This window comes from Jaculus jaculus, chromosome 16 (assembly GCF_020740685.1).
Source record: "Jaculus jaculus isolate mJacJac1 chromosome 16, mJacJac1.mat.Y.cur, whole genome shotgun sequence".
Taxonomy (NCBI): Eukaryota; Metazoa; Chordata; class Mammalia; order Rodentia; family Dipodidae; genus Jaculus; species Jaculus jaculus.
Window position 1 is genome coordinate 45,496,570 of NC_059117.1, and position 23,008 is coordinate 45,519,577.

At 39.8% G+C, this 23,008-nt stretch overlaps 1 protein-coding gene and 1 pseudogene across 4 annotated transcripts in view; both read right to left on the reverse strand.

Annotated features, from left to right (window-relative positions):
- Pde1c (phosphodiesterase 1C) overlaps nt 1-23,008 on the reverse strand; it is a 782,675-nt gene that overhangs the window by 623,150 nt on the left and 136,517 nt on the right. The window lies entirely within an intron of this gene.
- Nucleotides 18,820-19,407, reverse strand: LOC101595799 (annotated as a pseudogene).

The following is a 23,008-nucleotide window of genomic DNA, read 5'->3' on the forward strand; positions in this document are numbered from 1 at the left end:
AAGAATCAGGGAGGGAGAAGAGGAGGGGTTTTCAGACAAACCAGTACAGGGAAAGAATATTGATGTGGAACAGTGGGTGGGTGGGGTATCAGGTAGAGGGAGAGTAAGGAAAGGAGCTACACAAAACCAAAGACTAAAGCAGTCAGCACAAAAGGAAACTTTCTCCCAGAAACCAGTATAGAAGATAGAACCCCCAACTAAGGGGGGGCATGGAAGGACCAGACCAAAATGCCCAGTAGAAGGTGGAGAAACCTTAATGTTTAAACCATGGGCTCTGGCTTGTGGATCCCTGGGCCAGATCTTGGTTAATCCCCACAGTGAGCAATTGGCCAGGTTGATCCACATGATCCCCCAAAATAATGAAGGCCTATTGCAGTCAGCTTCTCATTGCTGGCAGAAATCATCGGACAAAAAGCAGTTTATGGGAGGGAAAGATTTACTTTGGCTTACAGACTCCAGGGGAAACTCCATGCTGGCAGGGAAGACTGATGGCATGAGCAGAGGCTGGATATCACCCTGCCACAGCAGGTGGCAAGAGGGTGTAACAAACACTGGCAAGGGGAAGCTGGCTATAACACCCATAAGCCTGTCCTCAATAATACATCACCTCCAGAAGGCTCCAGTTCCCAAATTGCCACCAACTGGGAACCTAGCATTCAGAACACCTAAGTTTATGGGGAACACCTGAATCAAACCACCACAAGGCCTTTGCCAAGTACTTGGTTACCCAAAGGCAAGACCCTATTGCTTAAGACTGCCATCTCAGAATGCCAAGAGAAAATGTAGGAAATAAAAGGAAAGACTGTCTTTGCCTGGCAAACCCACATGGCACTGAAAAGTGCAATGGGAGTTACTGGGAGACAATGGTCACCAACAGCATGAATAAGACCTTGCAAGCCACTCAATCCACCAGCTAGGCAAGAAGTGTCGGGAGCCATAGAGCAAAAGCCTCTCCATTTTGCCTGGGCCTGCTCATAAACTGACTCATTACTCAGAAAGCTGGTCCATCCAGCTTTCTGTTAGGTACTTCTGGAACCGGTCAGCAGACTACTTACAGAATCTTATCTTTTGCAAAAGGCCAGTTTATGGTCAGGATGTGAAACCTGGTGCAGTCAGGATGTTAAGCCAGTGAGGCAAGATTAGATGAACACCTAATTACATCCCCTCTAGGTTTCCTGACAACTCCTTGCCCTGGCCACATCCCCTTCCCTCTACAACCCTATATAAACCTACATGTAAGAATAAACTCTAGAGGCCGTGACAAACATCTAGCATGGTCTCCTTGTGTTTGTTTGCCTTCTTTCATTCAGGTTGATTTTCACTTTGCTTCTTTGTTCGACTCCCCGCTGGCATGCTTATGCAATAGTGACACACAGCTTTTGTAGGTAACCAACTGCCCTCTTATTGGACATGAGGTCCATTCAGTGGAGAGAAGTTATATCTGGCATGGAGAACTAACTCAGCAGCCCATTGTCAGGAAAATAACAATACCCATGGAGAAGTCCACATTATTCACTGTATAAGTTGAGTGGGTAGCCTCATCAAAATATCTCTCAAGTTTCTAGACACATCCCCTTTAATCAAAATTGCTCTTGCTATTGGTTAGAGATTCTGTTTTATTTTACAGATGGCAGAGAATACTGGGGAGATCCAAGATCCATCAACCCAAGAAAAGACAGCCAAATGCTCACAATGAGATATGCCATCTCTACTACATCTACCAGAGTCCAGAAGAAACTGCAGAAGCAGCAACTACATGAGTATTGCTCCCAATGCTAGTCCCACATCCACATTCAGGAAAATAGCAGCAAACACTGTGGTGAACTGAAACACATAAAGAAATACAGATGCTACAAAGAAGTCAACACAAACTGAGAACATACCCTCTAAGGCTCAGTGACTGTTTCAGAAAAGGGGACATGTAGATTGTAAGAGCCACAAGGTAGGTAGAAACACCCTGAGACACAGATCCCCCAGAGACAGAGGCCCTAATTACCCCACAGTGAACACCAATAACCCTGCTGAGAAGGGCCCACAGGGAAATAGGGGCTGAGGAAGGACATATTACAACTATGTTAAAAAAATTAATAAACAAAAATAAATACCTGTAGCATGTTTTTAAAATATAGCCTAAAAAAATAGATTGTGTAGAAGTTCCCTGCTGAATGGAGAAACCAGTTGTGTCCAGAAACCAGAAAAGTCAATATTGGAAAACCCCAGTGCCAGAGAGGGTTACCCCCCCCCACACACACACACACAATGACTTGTTGGTTAGGGAAACCAATGAGCACTCAAGAAAAGAAACATACAGGCTACTGCCAATGCCCTTGATGACCCACCAAAACTAGGTAGGTAGTAAGGCACTATTGCTGAAGCCACCATATGCTTTGGTTGCAGGACAGTGAGAAATCAAGCTGAAACTGAGCTTCAAAGCTCCTACTTGATGAATAGCTGTAACATTGCTGGAATATGCTAGGTATGCTGCTGGAGGACAAAAGTAATCAGCAGTCTGAATCAGGAATGGATTGCATGCCACACAACTGACCATCCAGGCAGTTGTACCCATGGGTGAAATAGCAGTGAGTCAGTTTAAAAGGTAACCAAGTGTTTTCTGATAGAAAACACCATAGGAGAGAATTAATATCTGACACTTAAAACTGAATTAAAAGCTTATGGCTTGGGGCTGGAGAGGTGGCTCAGCAGTTAAAGATCCAATTTCCCAGAACTCACATAAAGCCAGAGGTACAAAGTGGAACATGTATCTTGAATTCATTTACAGTGAAAGGAGGCCCTGGAAACCCATTCTCTCTCTCTTCCCCTCACTGTCTTTCTCTCTAATAAATAAATACATATTTTTTTAAGCCTATGACTTGGAAAGTCACTGGGCCTAGGTGGGAAGCTACCACTACTCTTTGGCTAAGTGGATATGCTATTCATCAAATTGCCCTCTAAATGTTCATGTTTATACCCATATGTTAGTGATGCTCTTACACTTGGATAGAGAACCTTGTTTTTGCATATGGTAGTGACAACTGGAGAGACTGAAGACTCATCAAAGTAGTGAGAAGTAGTGACAGCTGAGTGCTCAGCACTGGACAAGACATCTCTATCATACCCACAAGGGCTCAGGGAACATTGTGGAAGAGGTGGAGGAAAGAATATTTGTGTAGCTCTCACCCCAAGCCAAAGAAGCTTCTCTTTGAAGATAACAGTAATGAGGAGAGTCAAAATTCAGAGTGTTGAAAATAGCAAGCTGTTGAAAGCACAGTGCTAAGTGGGACATATTTATCATATTGTCCAAGGCTCAGGGAACATTGGGGAAGAGGGCATGGAAAGAATGTAAGAGCCGGAGGACAGGGAGCAGTAATGTGGGAAACTATTCTCTGGATATGAAGTGACTGATTCATGACCTCACAGTGGAGGTCACTACCACCATAAGTCATGTACGATACTGAGCTCTTAAATATCTTGACATAAATTAGGAAAACACACACACACATATACACACAGACATATAATTAGACATCAAAATAGAAAAGGGACTACTTGAAAATAGGAGGGGGTTGGTGAAATAGGGTGAGGGGGAGACAATACAGGGAGTAACAGGAAGAAATTATGAGCAAATTACAATATGTTCACCTATTAAAAATTCCAGTCATAGAAGTAGTATTCATTAGAGTCAAAAATTAAAAACAATCCTGGACTTCTAGTTAAGATGGCAACATAGGAACCATGCCAAAGCAGCCTAGGGGAGAAAAAGCAAAAAACAAACAAACAAAAAACAGCAAAATACAATCTTCTACTAAAAAGTGAAGGTGTATAAGATGTCCATCATTAGACAAATAGATAATAAAGATGTGGTATATCTACATGATGTAATTCTGCACAGCAGTAAGGAAAAATGACACAATGAAATTTGAAGAAAAATTGTTGAACTTGGAACAGATCATCTCAGCAAACTCACCCAATTACAGAAACATTGCATAGTCTCACACATCTGTGGCTCCTAACCTGAATCTGCCCAAGATGTTGACACACCTAATAAGCATCTGGAGGACCAGACAATAGGGAGTGTGGGGCAGGAGGGGGAGGAGGACACAAACTGAACCCAAATGGCAATGATATCATAAAATCCTATATCCTGAAATGCAGACTAAATGTCTGAACCTTCATCAGGTCCTTAGAGGGTACACCTGAATCACAGGGCCCTGGAGAAGGTGTTATGAAGACTAACCTTAATCTTATCCTGTTTCTCTCTCTCTCTCTCTCCCTCCCTCCCTCCCCCCTCCCTCTCTCTCTTCTCTATTTCTTTTATATTACCTATCTTTTCTTCCTTCTTTTCCTTGGCACGGCCTGTAACTCCCAGCACCAGCACGTGGTTAACATCCACAATAAGCTGTTGATCAGAAAGACCTACAAGTTTTCCCAAAAGAAGACAGAATTCTGTCAGAGTACTTGATGATCCACCAAAGGTTAGTGGTAAGACCCTACTGCTAAAGACACCATACACTGTTGGTATGGAACATGGAGTGACCTGGCTGGAATCTGGAGAAGAGTCAGTCTTTAGACAGCTAGCTCATCTAGTGTCAGATGGTGCTACATGAGTGACTGGGGGAAAATGACCAACATCTGTCCAAGCAACTCATGATATAAGCTACTCAGCAGCAAACACCTGATGTGATGCTCATATTACTACAATAGTGGCACACAGCCATGGTGGGTAACCAATTGCTCTTGATTTGGCTGACTGATCCACCCAGTAGAATGGAACCCATAGCTAGAGCTGGGAGACAAGTCAGAACCATACCCAAAAAATGAGCCCACTCTCCTTTATCAAGCTCCCACCAATCATGAGCTACAAGAGGGCCTACACCTATTAAATTCTCTCTAAAATAATAATGGTTATCCCATTTATCTGGTGCTGGCTTCATTCTGTGTTGGAGAATTTGCTTCTCTTTTTCAGATGGTCACAGATCCTGAGGAGAGAATCAGCTCATCGCACCTCAACAGGGCCCCAACTGAAACCAAGAGTAATTGGGGAAATGAGCAATATTGCTGCTTTCTTGGTAAACTTAATACCAGCATGAGGGTAAAGGAGATAGATAAGAGGACACTCAACTCCTACCAAACCAGATATCCAGAGACACAAAGGCTTTCAAGACCTTATCACTAAAGTAGGTCTAAAATGAACCCATCATGGCTTGGGGATAAAAGCAGAAAAGGGGGTAGAAATATTGTTAGAGCCACATGTTTGAACATCATGCACAGAGACACTGCTTTTTATCCATAACTGATGGCTAACCTCACAATGCATGACCCACATTCCTCAATGAGGAGGGTCCCTATGGAGGGGGGAGGACAGGGAGGAGGATAACAATGATGTGAATATGGCTCTATACACACTGTGTACATAACTAATAAAAAAGAATATATCAGAAATATCATTCAACCAGACCAAGTAGGCCTTCTCCCAGATATGCAGGGATGGTTCAACATATGCAAATAAATAAATGTAATACATTATATAAATGGACTGGAGGACAAAAATCACATGATCATTTCATTACATGCAGAAAAAGCATTTGAGAAAATCCAACATCCCTTCTTGATAAAGGTCCTACAGAGACTGGGAATATAAGGAACATATCTCAACATTAAAAAGGCTATTTATGATGAACCTACAGTCAACATAATACTAAATGGAGAAAAACTTGAAGCTTTTCCACTAAAATCAGGAACAAGGCAAGGGTGTCCACTGTCCCCACTTTTATTTAATATAGTACTGGAAGTCTTATACATAGCAATAAGGCAAGAGACACGCATAAAATGGATACAAATTGAAAAGGAAGTGACTAAGTTATCATTATTTGCAGAAGACATGATTCTATATATAAAAGACCCTAAAGACTCTACCAGCAAACTGTTAGAGCTGATGAACACCTATAGCTATGTAGCAGGATACAAAATAAACACACAGAAATCAGTAGCCTTCCTATATGCTAACAAGGAACACACAGATGATGAAATCAGAGAATAACTTCCACTCACAATTGCATTCAAATAAATAAATAAAGTACCTTGGAATAAACCTAATCAAGGAAGTGAAGGATCTCTACAGTGAAAACTTTAAAACACTCAAGCAAGAAATTTCAGAAGACACTAGTAAATAGAAAGACATCTCATGTTTGTGCATTGAAGAATCAATATTGTAAAAATGGCAACTTTAAGCCGGGCGTGGTGGCGCACGCCTTTAATCCCAGCACTCGGGAGGCAGAGGTAGGAGGATTGCCATGAGTTCAAGGCCACCCTGAGACTACAGAGTTAATTCCAGGTCAGCCTGGACCAGAGTGAGACCCTACCTCAAAAAAAAAAAAAAATGGCAACTTTACCAAAACGAATCCAATGCAATCCCCATCAAAACTCCAATGGCATTCTTCATGGAAATAGAAAAAAAAAAAAAATTCATTTGGAAGCACAAAACCCCTCAAATATCTAAAACAATTCTGAGCAACAAAAATAAAGCTGGTGTATCACCATACCTGATTTTAACCTGTATTACAGAGCCATAGTAACAAAAACCACATGGTACTGGCATAAAAACAGACATGTAGATCAATGGAATAGAATAGAGAACCCAGACATATGTCCAGATAGCTAAAGCTACCTGATCTTTGAGAAAAATGCCAAAAATCCTCATTGGAGAAAAGACAGCCTCTTCAGCCAATAGTGCTGCTAAAACTGGATATGTATCTGGAGAAGGATGAAAATAGATTCTTCTCTCTCTCCGTGCATAAGAATTAAGTCCAAATGGATCAAAAACCTTAATATCAGACCTGAAACTCTGAAAAGTCTAGAGGAAAAACTAGTGAAAACCCTTCAACATATTGGTCTTGGCAAAGACTTTCTGAATATAACCCCAATTGCTCAAGAAATAAAACGAATGATCAACTGCTGGGACCTCATGAAATTACAAATATTTTGTATAGCAAAGGACACTGTGAATAGTGCAAAGAGGCAGCCTACAGAATGGGGGAAAATCTTTGTCAGCTATACATCTGACAGAGAATTAATATCTAGGATATACAAATAACTCAAAAAACTAAATAAAAAGAAATCAAACAACCCAATTAAAAAGTGGGCTAGGAACTAAATAGAAAGTTCTCAAAAGAAGAAATAAAGATGGAATATCAACATCTGAAAAATGTCCTCACCGGGAGTGGTGGCACATGCCTTTAATCCCAGCACTCAGGAGGCAGAGGTGGGAGGATCGCCATGAGTTTGAGGCCACCCTGAGAATACATAGTGAATTCCAGGTCAGCCTGAGCCAGAGTGAGACCCTATCTCAAAATACAAAAAAAAAAAAAAAAAAAAAAAATCCTACATGTCTAGTCATCAGGGAAATGCAGATTAAAACTACATTGAGGTTCCATCTCACTCCTTTCAGATTGCCTACCACCATGAAAACAAATGGCAATAAATGCTGGCAAAGATGAAGAAAAAGAGGAACCTTTCTACACTGTTGGTGGGAATTCAATATGGTCCAGCCATTGTGGAAATCAGTGTAGAGGTTCCTGAGACAGCTAAAAGTAAATCTACCATATGACCCAGCTATACCACTCCTAGGCATATGTCCTAAGGACTCTTCTCACTACCTTAGAGATACTTGCTCAACCATGTTTATTGCCGCTCTATTCACAATAGCTAGGAAATGGAACCAGCCTAGATGTCCCTCAACTGATTAGTGGATAATGAAGATTTGGCATGTTTACACTATGGAGTTCTACTCAGCGGTAAAGAAAAATGAAATCATGAAAAACAACCCAATGTCCATTGTCAGATGAATAAACAGACTAGTGTATAACATAGTAATTTTTTCCTTTAAAAGAAGTTCTCATACATGCTACAATGTGAATGAACTTCGCATGGATATTACACTAGATGAAAATTTTAAAGTCCATTGAAAAGACAATATATTAATGCTACTCTCACTTTTGGTTATAGAAGCTTCTTTTCAGATGGTGGTGAATATTGGGGAGACTCAAAACCCATAAAAGTGCTAAGGAGAAGAGACAGTAGTGTGTTCAGTGCTAAAAGACATCCTACTCCTTAGAACTTGTAAGAACCAACTCTAGCTGTGCCAAGACTGCATAGTGTTAGAAAACCCTGCAGTAAAGTTTCTTTATATCTGATATCTGGAACTTCCACTGAGATGGATATGACCAACTCTAAAGAAAGAGTCAGTGCTCTACAGCAGTGTTGGCCAAGATGCCCCGGATTATTCAGTATTTAAGGTCACCTTGGGATATTTGCACAGATGCTCTTGAACTAACCTTCCTGTTCAAATCAGTTCTATCACTTACAAGCTTAAGCAAGTTGTTTAACCTTTCTGCCTCAGTTTCCTTATTTGTAAATTAGAGACTAACAGTAGCATCTACTTCCTAAACCTGCTGCAGATTAAATGACTTAGTATATACAAAGTAATTAGGAAAGTAATGAATCATGAGTGCCTGATAAGCATTTGTTATCAGTATTTACTACTTTGGAGAAAGTTTATCTGATATACTTACTAATTCATTCTATTGTTTCCCCATTCAACAAGTCATGATAGAGTCTTCTTCAATGGCATTCAAAGATAAATCAGATAAAGCTAAAATTAATGGGTAAAATATATGAAGAAGAAGATAGGAGTTGCTCTACTATTTTTGCAACCATTCTATAAGTCTAAATTATTTTAAAATTTAAAAAACCTGTATAGCTTTGGGGGAGATCAATCAGACGCAGTGCTGTGCAGCTCAGAATAGCAAAGAAAAATAATATCATTGTGCTCTTTCATTGTGGTTGTGATAATAGCTAAAATATGAAAACTTCCAGCTATGCAAAAGAAATTTCATACATAATTTTTTTTAAAACCTGAAAGAAAATAAAAGATTTATTCAACAGTTCCAGTAAAATTGGGTTGGAATACAATATACATGCTGGGAATTTAGCTCCTCATGGGTGGCATCTGCATTTAGAGTTCTGAGCACTTCTGAATGTTCGTTCTGAGACAATCAACATCAGCTGAACATGGTCAAGACAAATAGATAGATTTCATTTCAATATACAGTAGAGTTAAACAAAATTCACACATACAGCTCCTATATATGGCTGGTGCCTCCTGCAAACATCTCATCAGTGGGTGGTAGAGGTAGCACAAGTGTTCTTAGGACATACATAATTTTACATGATGGGCTCAATATCAAGAACAGCTTGAGTTAATTAACAGTACTAAATGTAATTATTAGGATATATAAAACCATAATAATAACTTCAAATATTCTTTATAAAACCAAACTTATGTATTTATCTTTCTTCATGTGTGTATATATACATTTCTTTAAATGACATATCTTTTTTTTAACTTTTTTGTTTATTTTTATTTATTTATTTGAAAGTGACAGAGAGAGAAAGAGGCAGATAGAGAGATAATGAGCACACCAGGGCCTCCAGCCACTACAAACGAACTCCAGATGCGTGCACCCCCTTGTAAATCTGGCTAACATGGGTCCTGGGGAGTTAAGCCTCAAACTGGGGTCCTTAGGCTTCACAGGCAAGTGCTTAACTGCTAATCCATCTCTCCAGCCCTAAATGACATATCTTAAGTGATATGTTTCACTTCATATTATTTCATACATGTATCTATGCATATGTACGTAAAGACAATATTGCTCTTCCTTATTAACGTGGAAGCATTTGAAAGGAAAGAATATACATCGGTGTTAGAGCATTTGTCTAGCATGAACAAAAAGGGTGAGTATTTGAATAATGACAGTCAGCACTAAAGGCATGTATAAAGACATTATATAAAACCAACTGCATACCTGCCCCCATAAGCAATAGTGTGGTGTTAAGAGCAGAGGATGAAACAAAACAACCAGTTTCTACTCCTGAGCATTTACTTTTTAGGTGACCTTGGGCAAGTGAGACTTCTTTGCCTCTCAATGGCCCCTCCTGTCTTAGCACCCTGAAATGTTATGAAGATTTAAAATGTAGTTAAGTGACACAGAAGTATTGGGTATTATTATCTTGTAGAAACCCAAGTTTTTGTAATTATTTTGTGCTTGCTCAAAAACAAATTTAGTGTTCAGTTAATTTTATTAAACTCTGAAATGTTCACCACTAGCAAAGGGGTAGTGTTGGCTTTTACAAAGAGCAGTTGGCATAGACATTTTCTGTTATTTTTTTCTTCGTTTTGTTTTTGGAGATACGGTCTCACTCTAGCTCAGGCCGACCTGGAATACATTATGTAGTCTCAAGGTGGTCTCGAACTCATGGTGATCCTCCTACCTCTGCCTCACGAGTGCTGGAGTTAAAGGTGTATACCACCATGCCTGGCTTATTTATTTATTTATTGTTATTTGTATTTTGAGGTACAGTCTCACTCTAGCCTAGGCTGAACTGAAACTCACTTTGTAGTTCCATAGTCGCCTCAAACTCACAACAATACCTCTGCCTCCTGAGTGCTGGGATTAAAGGTATATGCCACCATGCCCAGCAACACAGGCATTTTCTATTAAATAAGAAGAAACTCTGGACTTCCGGCCAAAATGGTGACCACCTAACAGTGCCGCACATCCCCGGGAAAGAAAGGCAAGGCATTAAGGGTTTACTGGGTCTTTAAGGGGAGAGCAATCTCTAATAGATCTATTTGCCCACCACATGTGCACTGCCAATTCCTGCTTGTGCAAGCTTAGCATGCTCTACCCATTTGTCCACTTACTGCTCCAGCCACCATGTGCAAGCTCAGGCCCATTCCACCTGCCCAGTGAGCTCAGGCTCACTATTCCCATCTGCATGCACCTGCTCAGGAACAATCCCCGGCCTGTCTACCATGCTGGCCACCCACCAGTATCTTGTTGCGGGTGAGCTCAGACTGCTTCTGTGTCCCAGTGGTCAGCCACATGCGAGTTTAGGCTGCTTTGGTGCTTGGTGCTTAAGCATCCCTCCAAGCACTAGCGCAAGCAGCTTTGGCACATCACCGCGTGAGAGCTCAGGCAACTTTGGTGTCCCTGCCATGCAGGAGCTCAGGCTGCTTTGGCATTGTGCCAAGTGAGAGCTCAGACTGCTTTGGCATTCCACCAATTGAGAGCTCAGACTGCTTCAGCATCTGGCCTCAGACTGTTTCAGCATCCCACTGTGCTTGAGCTCAGGCTGATCCACCCACCCATGTGTTAGCTTAGGACCACTCAACCCATCTGCTTGCCTGTCTGCTAGCCCAGGCAAGCTCTCCCAAGAGGCACTACTTTCCCTGCCCATCGAGACCACAGTCCTACTCTCCTTGCCCAGACACTCTGATGGGCAGACCACAGCACAAAAGAAATAGCATGAAAAATCAAATGAAAGTAAATCCAGTTAGATCATCCAGTCCAAAATGAACATCCCTAATCAAAACATAGAAGAGACATTAGGATCAGAACACCAAAATGAAGCTATGAGCAATGCAACCCTAACCAAGCTACTGATAGAAGTTGCAGAGAAGCAACAAAGGACTTGTGTGGATGCTGCCATCACCAGACTAGACCTAATAGATAAGAAAATGGAAGGAGTTCAAAGACAGTTAAGAGATATGAAGGAGACTGAAAAAAAAGAGGACCTCAAAAATCAGCTGGTGATGCTAAATGAAGATATAAAGAAATGCAAGGATGAATTCTAAGAAGAATCAAGAGAATCAGAAAATGATGTGAAAGGGGAGCTTGACAGAGGGATGGAAACTATACATAGAAAAGTAGCAGAAAATGAAAACCTAATTGAACAAGTCCAAAATTCTCTAGAAGCTCTCAAGAATAGAGTGAGATGTGGAGGATAGAAACTCCGATGTGGAAGACAAGTTGAAAGAAACAGTTCGAGAGTTCAAAAGTTTCCATAAGTTCAAAAATTTCTGCGAACAGAACATGAGGGAATTGTGGGATTCCCTTAAATGTCCTAATATCAGGATCATTGGAATATAGACCAAAGGCATGGAGAACTTATTTAACAAAATAATCAAAGAAAACTTTCCCACTCTCTCAAAAGAAAGGCCCATCAAGACACAAGAAGCTAACAAAACTCCAAACATATTGGAACAAAGGAGAAACTCTCCAAGATATATTGTCATTAAAACTCTAAACTTTGACACCAAAGAGAAAATCCTAAAAGCAGCTATGGAGAAACAGCGCATCACTTTTAAAGGTAACCCCATCAGAATTACTTCAGACTTCTCAATGGAAACCCTGAAAGCCAGAAGGAACTGGAATGAAACACTGAAAAACCTAAGAACCTATGGCTTCCAACCCAAACTACTTTACCCAGCAAAAGTATCCCTCATTGGGCTGGAGAGATGGCTTAGCAGTTAAGTGTTTGCTTGTGAATCCTAAGGATCCCAGTTCAAGGCACAATTCCGCAGGACCCACATTAGCCACACGTGTCTGGAGTTCATTTGCAGTGGCTGGAGGCCCTGGCGCGCCCATTCTCTCTCTCTCTCCCTCTGCCTCTTTCTCTCTCTGTCTGTCGCTCTCAAATAAATATAAATATAAATAAAAATAAACATCAATGAAATAAAATTTAAAAATAAAATAAAATTTAAAAAAGTATCCCCCATAATAGATGATGAAAGAAAAACTTTCCAAGACAAAACTCAGCTTTACAATTATATGAACACAAAACCAAACCTACATAGAGTGTTTCAGGAAATTCTCCACACAGAAGAATCAAACAATCAACATCAAATGCCTAGAAGAAGCAGATCACAATAACCAAACTCAGAGAAGGCACAAAACACTTCAAAGTCCATGAAAACAACAAACCACATATACCAACACAATATTGGCAGGGATCAAATCAAACCTCATTCTCATTACCCTAAATATTAATGGCCTTAATTCACCCATCAAGAGACACAAGCTAAAAGTAGGGATCAGAAAATTAGACCCCTCAATCTGGTGTCTTCAAGAAACCCACCTCACCACTAAAGACAGACACCTCCTCAGGGTGAAAGGGTGGAAAACAATATTCCAAGCAAACAGGAATAAGAAACAAGCAGGCATAGCTGCACTAATATCAGATAAAATAGACTTAAAACCAAAAATAGTCAAAAAAGACAAAGAAGGCCACTTTCTACTTATCAAGGGAACAATCCATCAAGAGGACATTACAATCATAAATCTGTATGCACCAAACACAGGGGCACCACAGTTCATAAAGCAAAACCTACTGGACAATAAAACAGAAATAACCACCAACACCATCATAGTTGGGGACTTTAATACACCACTATCAGTAATAGACAGATCATCCAAACAGAAACAACAGGGAAGTAAGAGAGCTCAACAAAACCATAGATCACTTAGATCTAACGGACATCTACAGAACTTTCCATCCCAAATCCACAGACTACACATTCTTCTCAGCAGCCCATGGAGCATTCTCTAAAATAGATCATATACTGGGTCATGAAGTCTGCCCCACATATTTAGGAAGATTGACATAATTCCCTGCATGATATCAGATCACAATGCTATATTGCTAGAAATTAACAACAAAAGACCCACCAAGAATCCCATTGGTGACTGGAAACTGAACAGCACTCTTTTAAACAATAAATGGATAGTGGATGAAATAAAAATGAAATTGCAAAATTTCTAGAAATGAATGACAATAAGAACACATCACACCAAAACTTATGGGACACAATTTCCCTCAGGGGAAAATTCATAGCACTAAATTCCTTCATAACAAAGACAGAGAGATCCCAAATCAATAAACTAACCATCCACCTGAAGGCACTGGAAAAGCAAAAAGAATCCAACCCAAAAAGCTCCAGAAGGAAATAAATAATTAAGATCAGAGGACAAATTAATGAATTGGAAACTAAGAAGACAATTAAGAAAATTGACAAAACAAAGAGCTGGTTCTTTGAAAAAATAAACAAGATTGACAAATCCCTGGCCAATTTGATTGAGAAAAAAAAAAAAAAGAGATGCTTCAAGTCAAACAAAATCTGAAATGAAAAAGGAGAGATAACAACAGACATAAGTGAAATTGGGTGAACCATCTGGACTTATTTCAAAAACCTCTACTCCACAAAACTGGATAATGTGGAGGAGATGGATAAATTCCTGGACACATACCACCTATCAAAGATAAACTCAGAGAAGATTAATCTCCTAAACAAACCTATCACATCCATCGAGATTAAAAAGTAATAAAAATCCTCCCCAAAAAGAAGAGTCCAGGACCAGGTGGCTTCTCAGCTGAATTCTATCAAACCTCCATGGAAGAACTGAAAACAAAAAAAACAAAAAAAAATCTTTGTCAAACTCTGCCACACAATTAGAGAACAGGAAAAGCTCCCCAACTCCTTGTATGAAGCTAGTATCACCCTAATTCCAAAACAAGGCAGAGATGCCACAATAAAGGAAAACTACAGGCCTATTTCCCTTATGAACTTAGATGCAAAGATCCTGAACAAAATCCTCACAAACTGAATCCAAACCACATAAAAAACATTATCTACCTTGATCAAGTGGGAATCATCTCACGAACGCAGGAGTGGTTCAACATATGGAAATCTGTCAATGTAATACACCACATAAACAAGGTTAAACATTTCAATAGATGAAGAAAAGGCCTTTGACAAAATACATCACTTCATGATCAAAACATTGGAAAGAATTGGCATGGTTGGTTCATATCTTAACAAAATAAAGTCAATATACAAAGCTTCTAAGACCCAAATAATACTTAATGGAAAGAGGCTGGAGGAACTCCCATTGAGATCAGGAACAAGACATGTTTGTCCATTCTCACCTCTGCTCTTCAATATAGTACTGGAAGTCCTAGCATAAGCAATGAGACAGGAGAAAGAAATAAAAGGGATACAATTTGGAAAGGAAGAAGTTAAGTTAGTTCTATTCACTGATGACATGATTGTATACATAAGAGACCCGAGAGACTCCATCCCAAAACTCTTGAAGGTGACTAACTCCTATAGCAAAGTAGCAAGATACAAAATTAATGCACAAATATCAGTAGCCTTTCTATATGCAAATAACAAAGATCTAGAGAAATAAACAAGAGACATGGTCCGATTTTCAATAGCAACAAAAAATAAAATAAAATATCTTGGAATAATGTGAACCAAGGAAGTGAAAGATATATACAATGAAAACATAAAAACACTCAAGAAATAAATTGAGGAGGACTTGAGGAAATGGAAAGACCTCCCATGCTCCTGGATAGGCAGAATTAACATCGTGAAGATGTCAATCCTACCAAAGGCAATGTACATATTTAATGCAATTCCAATTAAAATCCCAACATTGTTCTTCACAGAGATAGAAAACATGATCTCAAATTTCACATGGAAAGGCAGAAGGCATCATATATCCAAGCAAAAGAAATACCTCTGGAGGCATCACCATACATGATCTAAAGCTATATTACAAAGCCATAGTAATAAAAACAGCATGGTACTGGCATAAAAACAAGAATATAGACCAATGGAATAGAATTGAGGACCCGGATTTGGGCCAAGCAATTACAGCTACTTGATATTTGACAAAGGCCCTAACAATATAGGGTGGAAAAAAGACAGCATCTTCAGCAAATGGTGCTGGAAAACTGGATAACCATATGCAGGAAATTGAAACTTGATCCACACATCTTGCCATGCACAACACTCAAGTCCAAATGGATCAAAGACCTCAATATAAGACCAGAAACTTGGCTACCACTGGAAGAAAATATAGGAGGAACTTCCCATGATATAGGAATGGAAAAAGGCTTCCTGAACAAAACCCCAGTAGTTCATGATCTTAAACAGTCACTCAACCAATGGGATCACTAGAAGAATGGATAACTAAGATGTGGTATATCTACACAATGGAATTTTACACAGCAGTTAGAAAAAATGACACAATGAAATTTGAGGAAAAACGGTTGAACTTGGAACAGATCATTCTCAGTGAACTTACCCAATCACAGAAAGACAATTGCCACATTGTCTCACTCATCTACAGCACCTAACCTGAATCTACCCAAGATGCTGACATATCCAGCATACATCTCGAGGACTAGACAGTAGGGTAGGTGGGGAGGGAGGAGAGGGCAAGGGAGAGGGTGAGAGACACAAATCTAGACACAAATGGCAATGGTATCATAAAATTCTACATCCTAAAAGGCAGACCAAATGGTTGAACCTTCACCAGACCCTTAGAGGGAACACTTGAGCCACAAAATACTAGAAAGGGTACAATGAAGACTAATCTTAATCTTCTACAGCTTCTCTCTTTCTTTCTTTCTCTCCCTCCCCCCCCTCCTCTCTAACTCTTTTATATTAGTTATCTTTTTCTTCCTTCTTTTAGTGGGCACAGACCTGTAACTCCCAGTACCAGCATGTGGCTATCATCCACAATGAGCTTTTGATCAGAGAGACCTACAAGGTTTCCTAAAAGAAAGACAGATTTCTGTCAGAGTAATTGATGACCCACCAAAGGTTAGTGGTAAGACCCTACTGCTGAAGACACCTTATGTGGTTGACACGTAAAATGGAATGACATGGCTGGAAGCTGGAAGAGAGTCAGTCCCCAGAGAGTCAGCATGTCTAGTGCAAGAAGGTGCTACATGGGTGACTGGGGCAAAATGACCAATATCTGTCCAAGCAACTTATGGCCTAACCTACTTAGCCACAAATAGCCTGTCGTGATGCTCACACAAGTGCTATAGTGGTGCACAGCCATGGTGGGAAATCAACTGCTCTTGATTTGGCTAACTGATCTGCTCAGTGGAACAGGACCCACAGCTTGAGCTGGGAAACAAGTCAGAACCATATCCAAACATAAACCCGCTCTCCATTATCAAGCTACCATCAATCATGGGCCACAAGAGGGCCTACACCTATTAAATTTTCTATTAAAAAAATAAGGGTTATCCCATTTATCTGGTGCTAACTTTACTCTCCACTGGAGAATCTGCTTCTCTTTTTCAGATAGATACAGATCCTAAGGAGAGAACCACCCCATCATACCTCAAAAGGGCCCCAGCTGAAACTAAGAATAATTTGCAAAACAAACAAGGGTGCTGTTTTCTTGGTGAACCTGGTACCAGCAAAAGGGTGAAGGAGATCAACACAGAAAACAATCAACTCCTACCAAATCAGATATCCACACACACAGAGGCTCCCAACACACCTCTTCACCGAAGCAGACCAAAAATGAACCCAATATGGCCCAGGGAAATTTTGCAGAAGAGTGGGCAGAAAGAATGTCAGAGTCACGCGTTGGGTCATGATATGCAGAGATATTTCTCCTACCCATAACTGTGGGCTAACTCCACAATGCATGACCCATATACCTCAACAAGGAGGGCCAAGGTGATGGGGTAGGACATGGACGAGCCTAACAATGGTATCAACTTGACTGTATTTACTGAGTACAAAACTAATTAATAAACAAATAAATAATTTTTAAAAAATAAAATAAAAGAATAAACTTGAGTGAAATGTCAAAGCCCAGGTGTGTTACTGTTGCTAGTCTACAATTAGAACCAGTCACCAGGGGGCACCAGCAATGGTTGTGAATAAGGCTATGCACAGATGAACATTAGGAAACCTGAAAGTAGATGAGTTTAACCTGTATTCACATCTGTCTGAAGAAGTCATCTTTTCTTTCCTTTTTGAGGTCATATTTTGGCAATGCTGTGTCCCAAATCTTGCAGAACTTTCTTATTAAAGTGAATAATGGCATTTGTTTGAGTTTTGTGTCATGTATTCCCTACGTATCTTGCTACCCAGTTTGCAGAGCCTTCTGCAAATCTCTTATTTACAGATGGCAGGCTGGGTCATAAATCTCCAGAGGTGAACCCTGCACACTCCACGCAGAGTTATGTGCTCATGCTTGATTTTCTCTCAAACATTGGTAGGGCCCACATTAAAGCCTACTGTTTGAATCACCATCCACATTACTCTATGTACTTGAATCTGCACACAGACATCTTCAGTATCCATTTTACTCAGATTTTTTTTTAATGTGTATTCTGTTAAGCTGCTAATTTTCTGACAGGGCCTCAATATAGAGTTGCAGCTGGACTTAAACTCCCTATCTTCCTGCCTCAGGCTTTGAAATTCTAGTATATAAGCATACCATCATGCCCAGTGTTATTGAGTTGCTTTTTGCTCTTTTTGCCAGTTCACACATTTTTATTGAGCTTTTAAGTTTATAATATGAGGTAAAATGAAAAACAGTTCTGAATGCTTTGCACAACACAATACTTGAGACTACTACAGTTCTCAAAAATTGGAATCAAGTAAACAAGTTTTAATTCCTTGAATTTTCCAATTGACTCTTCCCTTATAATAATAATAAGCTCTAATCAGTTGCTGATGTCTTTAGACTGAAGGACAGCTATTTTAATCACTATCTACCAATTTCACTTCAAAAATGAGTTTTTCAGGCTGGAGAGATGGCTCAGCTTTTAAGGTGCTTGTCTGCAAAAGTTAACCAGTTTGATTCCTCAGTACCAACATATAGCCAGATGAAAAAAGGGGTACATGCATCTGGAGTTCATTTGCAGTGGCTGAAGGCTCTGGAGCACCTCCCCCCCCCCCTCTCTCCCTCCCTCTCCCTCTCCCTCTCCCTCTCCCTCTCCCTCTCCCTCTCCCTCTCCCTCTCCCTCTCCCTCTCCCTCTCCCTCTCCCTCTCCCTCTCCCTCTCCCTCTCCCTCTCCCTCTCCCTCTCTCTCTCTCTCTCTCTCTCTCTCTCTCTCTCTCTCTGCATGTCTGGGTCTCTCTGCTTGCAAATAAATAAATCAATTTTTAAAAATGAGTTTCTCATGTGGTGGAAGTCTGACATCAGGCTGTCCTTTCTTTACATGAGCCTATTCTGGTTCCATCTATACTAGAGCCTTTGTTCCTTGACTCAGTCAAGAGTGCTTCAGCTGAGCCTTCCCAACCTTAAAACTTAAAAACTTGTCATTTTTTTTCTTTGAGCTTGTTTGAATGTTAGTATCAAACAGCATTCTTGTGTACTAGCAGTGAACCTTTTGGGAAAGTTTGTTTTATCTCCCTTCCTCAGAACAAGTTGTGTATATTTCTGGTGAACCCTCATCCGCATCTCCTCAGATTTTGACTTTGGGTTTATTTTCACTAAATTTCACATTTTTCACTTGCTCAGTTACTTTGTTTATACTTTCAGTACCCTTGAAATGCCTACTTTCAAAAAGATGGTTATAGTTTGTAACCAGATGGTTCTTATTAGCAGTTTTAGCTACATTTTTAATGTTTCCTAACAATTTATGCTCTGCAAGAAATGAATATGAACCATAATCCTGAAGAAATCTGATAATGTCCTTCTTGGAAAGCTGCTCAGTGTATGCCCTGTGGAATCGCCCCACCATCTTCACCCACTGCCACATGAGTTACTTTTTTAAAATATTTTATTTACTTATTTACTTATTTTTTTATTTATTTGAGAGACAAGGAGAGAGAGGTAGATACAGACAGAATGAGTATGGGTGTGCTATGGCTTCCTGACACTGCAGATAAACTCTAGATATATGTGCCACTTTGGGCATCTGGCTGTATATGAGTACTGGGGGTTCAAATCCTAGTCATTAGGTTTTGCAGACAAGTGCCTTAACCACTGAACCACTGCTTCAGCCTGAAAAACTCATTTTTGAAGTGGAATTAACATGTTTGGGCTGTAGGACACTGAGCTGGATCTGGGCTTGAGGCCTCCTCCCTGTTAATTAGTTGTCATAGTGTTGAAAAGTGCTATTTAGCCTACTGGGGGACACAAATCATCAACAGTCTTAACCAGCAGTGGACCCTGCAAGCTCTATGGCTGGCCTAGCCAGACCAAATGTACCCATTGGCACAATGGTGGCACATCTGTTATAAGGAAAACCAAGTGCTCTCTGATTGAATTTGAGGATATTCCTCCCTGGTACTGAAAACCTAATCAAAAACCTATGGCTGGAGATGAGATATGATCTAAAGATGAAGTAACTACTGTGGTCTGGCTATATACATATATTATGCCCACAGTCTGATCTCTAAATACTTATGTTTATGCCCATATATTAATGCTACTCTCACTTTTTTTTTTTTTATTTATTTGAGAGTAACAGTCAGAGAGAGAAAGACAGATAGAGGGAGAGAGAGAATGGGCGCGCCAGGGCTTCCAGCCTCTGCAATGAACTCCAGACGCGTGCGCCCCCTTGTGCATCTGGCTAATGTGGGACCTGGGGAACCGAGCCTTGAACCGGGGTCCTTAGGCTTCACAGGCAAGCGCTTAACCGCTAAGCCATCTCTCCAGCCCTACTCTCACTTTTGATTAGAGATGTTTCTCTTTTCAGATGGCAGTGGCTACTGGGGAGACTCAAAACTCTCTAAATTGCTGAGAAGAAATGATAGTGGAGTGTTCATCATTAAGTAAGACATCTCTCTCTCACCCTCCAAAGCTTAGGGTCCTTGTGGAAGAGGTGGTGGAGAGAATGTAAGAGCCAAAAGAATGACATCAATATAAAAGAGAGACTAGTTGGAAAGAAGGGATTCAATGAAGGGGAGATTCTGAACAAGGAAAAGAAAGTTATGGGAGGGGATTATGAAATGATATACTGACTATATGTACAGATATTTTCAATAAAAAGTTAAAAATAAATAAGTATTCAAAGGGAAAAGTTCAGGGGGGAGGGAGGGCATTACCATGAGATATTTTTTATAATCATGGAAAATGTGAAAAAAAAATGTATGCCTTCATTGTAATGCTGTAGTTCCTTGCTTAGGGCTTACTTTGTAATAAATTGTCCTTTATAATCTCTCTTCCCATGTGCAGTTTTGTTTGTTTGGATGGCTGGTTGGTTTTATTTTTTATGATGTTAGAGTTGGACCCTACAACCTTGTACAAGCACCTACCACTGAGATACATCCACAGACCTGCCAGGGTTTTGTTTTTGTTTCTGTTTTTGCTTTTCTTTTCTTTTTTGAGATAGAGTCTCACTCTAGTTATTGTTCCTAAATGCCAAGATAGAAACAATTTATATATAGGAAGAAGGAAAATTTATCCTTCAAAATATAGAAATCTATCGAACATTGCAACAATCAACATACATCTACTGTACAAATTTATACCAGTTCATGATTTACCAAATGATGACTAGCAAAATTCTCAAAATAAATGGTGGATTGTGGAAAGTTATTAACTAGACCTCCAGGTTCAGTAGTAGTACAGTGTGTGTGTGTGTGTGTGTGTGTGTGTGTGTGTGTGTGTGTGTGTGCATGGATCCCAGAGAACAACCTTGGGGTGTTGGTCTTCTTCCACTTTGCTTGAGATAAGGTCTTTCTCATGTTTTGCCACTGGGGAAGTCAGACTAGCTGGCCCATAAGCTTCAGGATTCTCCTTACTCTGCCTCCCATTGCCATAGGGTCTTTAGGATTATGGACTCTTGCACCACTTTTCACTGGCTTTATGTGGGTGCTAGGGACATGCTCCAATCAGCAGGCTGTGGAGCAAGCACCAAGCACCTTTAACCACTGAGCCACCTTTCCATACCCCAGGCCTCTTCTTTCAATGTGGAAAACATGGTACAGGGCTAACAACAGCCCAGGTCATGTGTACTAGCTTGTCTTTGAATGTACTTATACACGTAAGTGCTAGGTAAAAATCTTGTAAATTTTCAATACTACTGTGCTTAAAACACTGAGCTTTCCTATTGAGATGTTTCAGACAATTATAGCTAGCCTTCAAATATGATAGTGCAAATCTCCCTGCAAGATCCATTGTGGAGAAGAGTTCTTTCAAACATTAAAGGGACTGTTGTGAAAATGCAGGTATACAATCTGGGAGCAACTGAAACTGCCCCAGGACTTCACTCCCTCACACACCTAACATGGGGGCTCAAAAGTTCATCAAACACTATTAGAATTAAGGTCACACATAACAAAAATAGAGTTGTAGTGGGTGACTTCAATACCCCACTCTCATCAATTGGCAGGTCATCCTGGCAGAAAAATAAACAGAAGCATCTGAATTTAATGTCACAGATATCTACAAAACATTCCATCCAAATGCTGCAGAACACAAAATCTTTTTGGCAGCGCATAGAACATTCTCTAAAATAGACCATATATTAGGGCACAAGAAAACCTTAACAAACACAGGAAAACTGAAATAATTCCTTGTACCCTATCTGATCACAATGGGATTAAACTACAAATTAGCAGTAATAAAAACTATAGAACATACACAAACTCATGGAAACTAAACCATACACTACTAAATGATGAATGGGTCTATGAAGAAGTCAAGAAGGAAATTAAAAAATTCATAGAGTCAAATGATAATGAGAACACAACATACCAAAACCTTTGAGACACAAAGAAGGCAGTCAGTCCTAAGAGGGAAATTTATAGCTTTAAGTGTCTACATTAAGAAACTAGAAAGGTCACAAGTAAACAGCTTAATGCTTCACCTTAAGACCTTGGAAAAAGAAAAACAAGGCTAACCAAAACTCAGATGGGAAGAAATAATAAAGATTAGGGTAGAAATTAATGAAATATAAACAGAAAATGACAAAGAATCAGTGAAACAGAGTTGGTTCTTTGAAGGGATAAACAAGATTGATAAGGCCTTAGCAAATCTGACCAAAAGACAGAGAGAAAGAAGACATATATTAATAAAATTGAAGATGAAAAAGGCACCATTACAACAGATACCAAAGAAATTCAGAAAACCATAAGGACATACTTTAAGAACATATACTCCACTAAGTTTGAAAATCTGAAAGAAATGGATGATTTCCTTGATTCATATGACCTACCAAAATTAAATCAAGATGATATTGGCCACTTAAAAAGACCTATAACAATTATGGAGATCCAAGTGGTTATGAAAAAAAAAAATCTCCCAACTATAAAATTCCAAGCCCAGATGGATTCAGTGGTGAATTTTACCAGACCTTCATGGAAGAACTAACACCAATGCTTCTCAAACTTTTC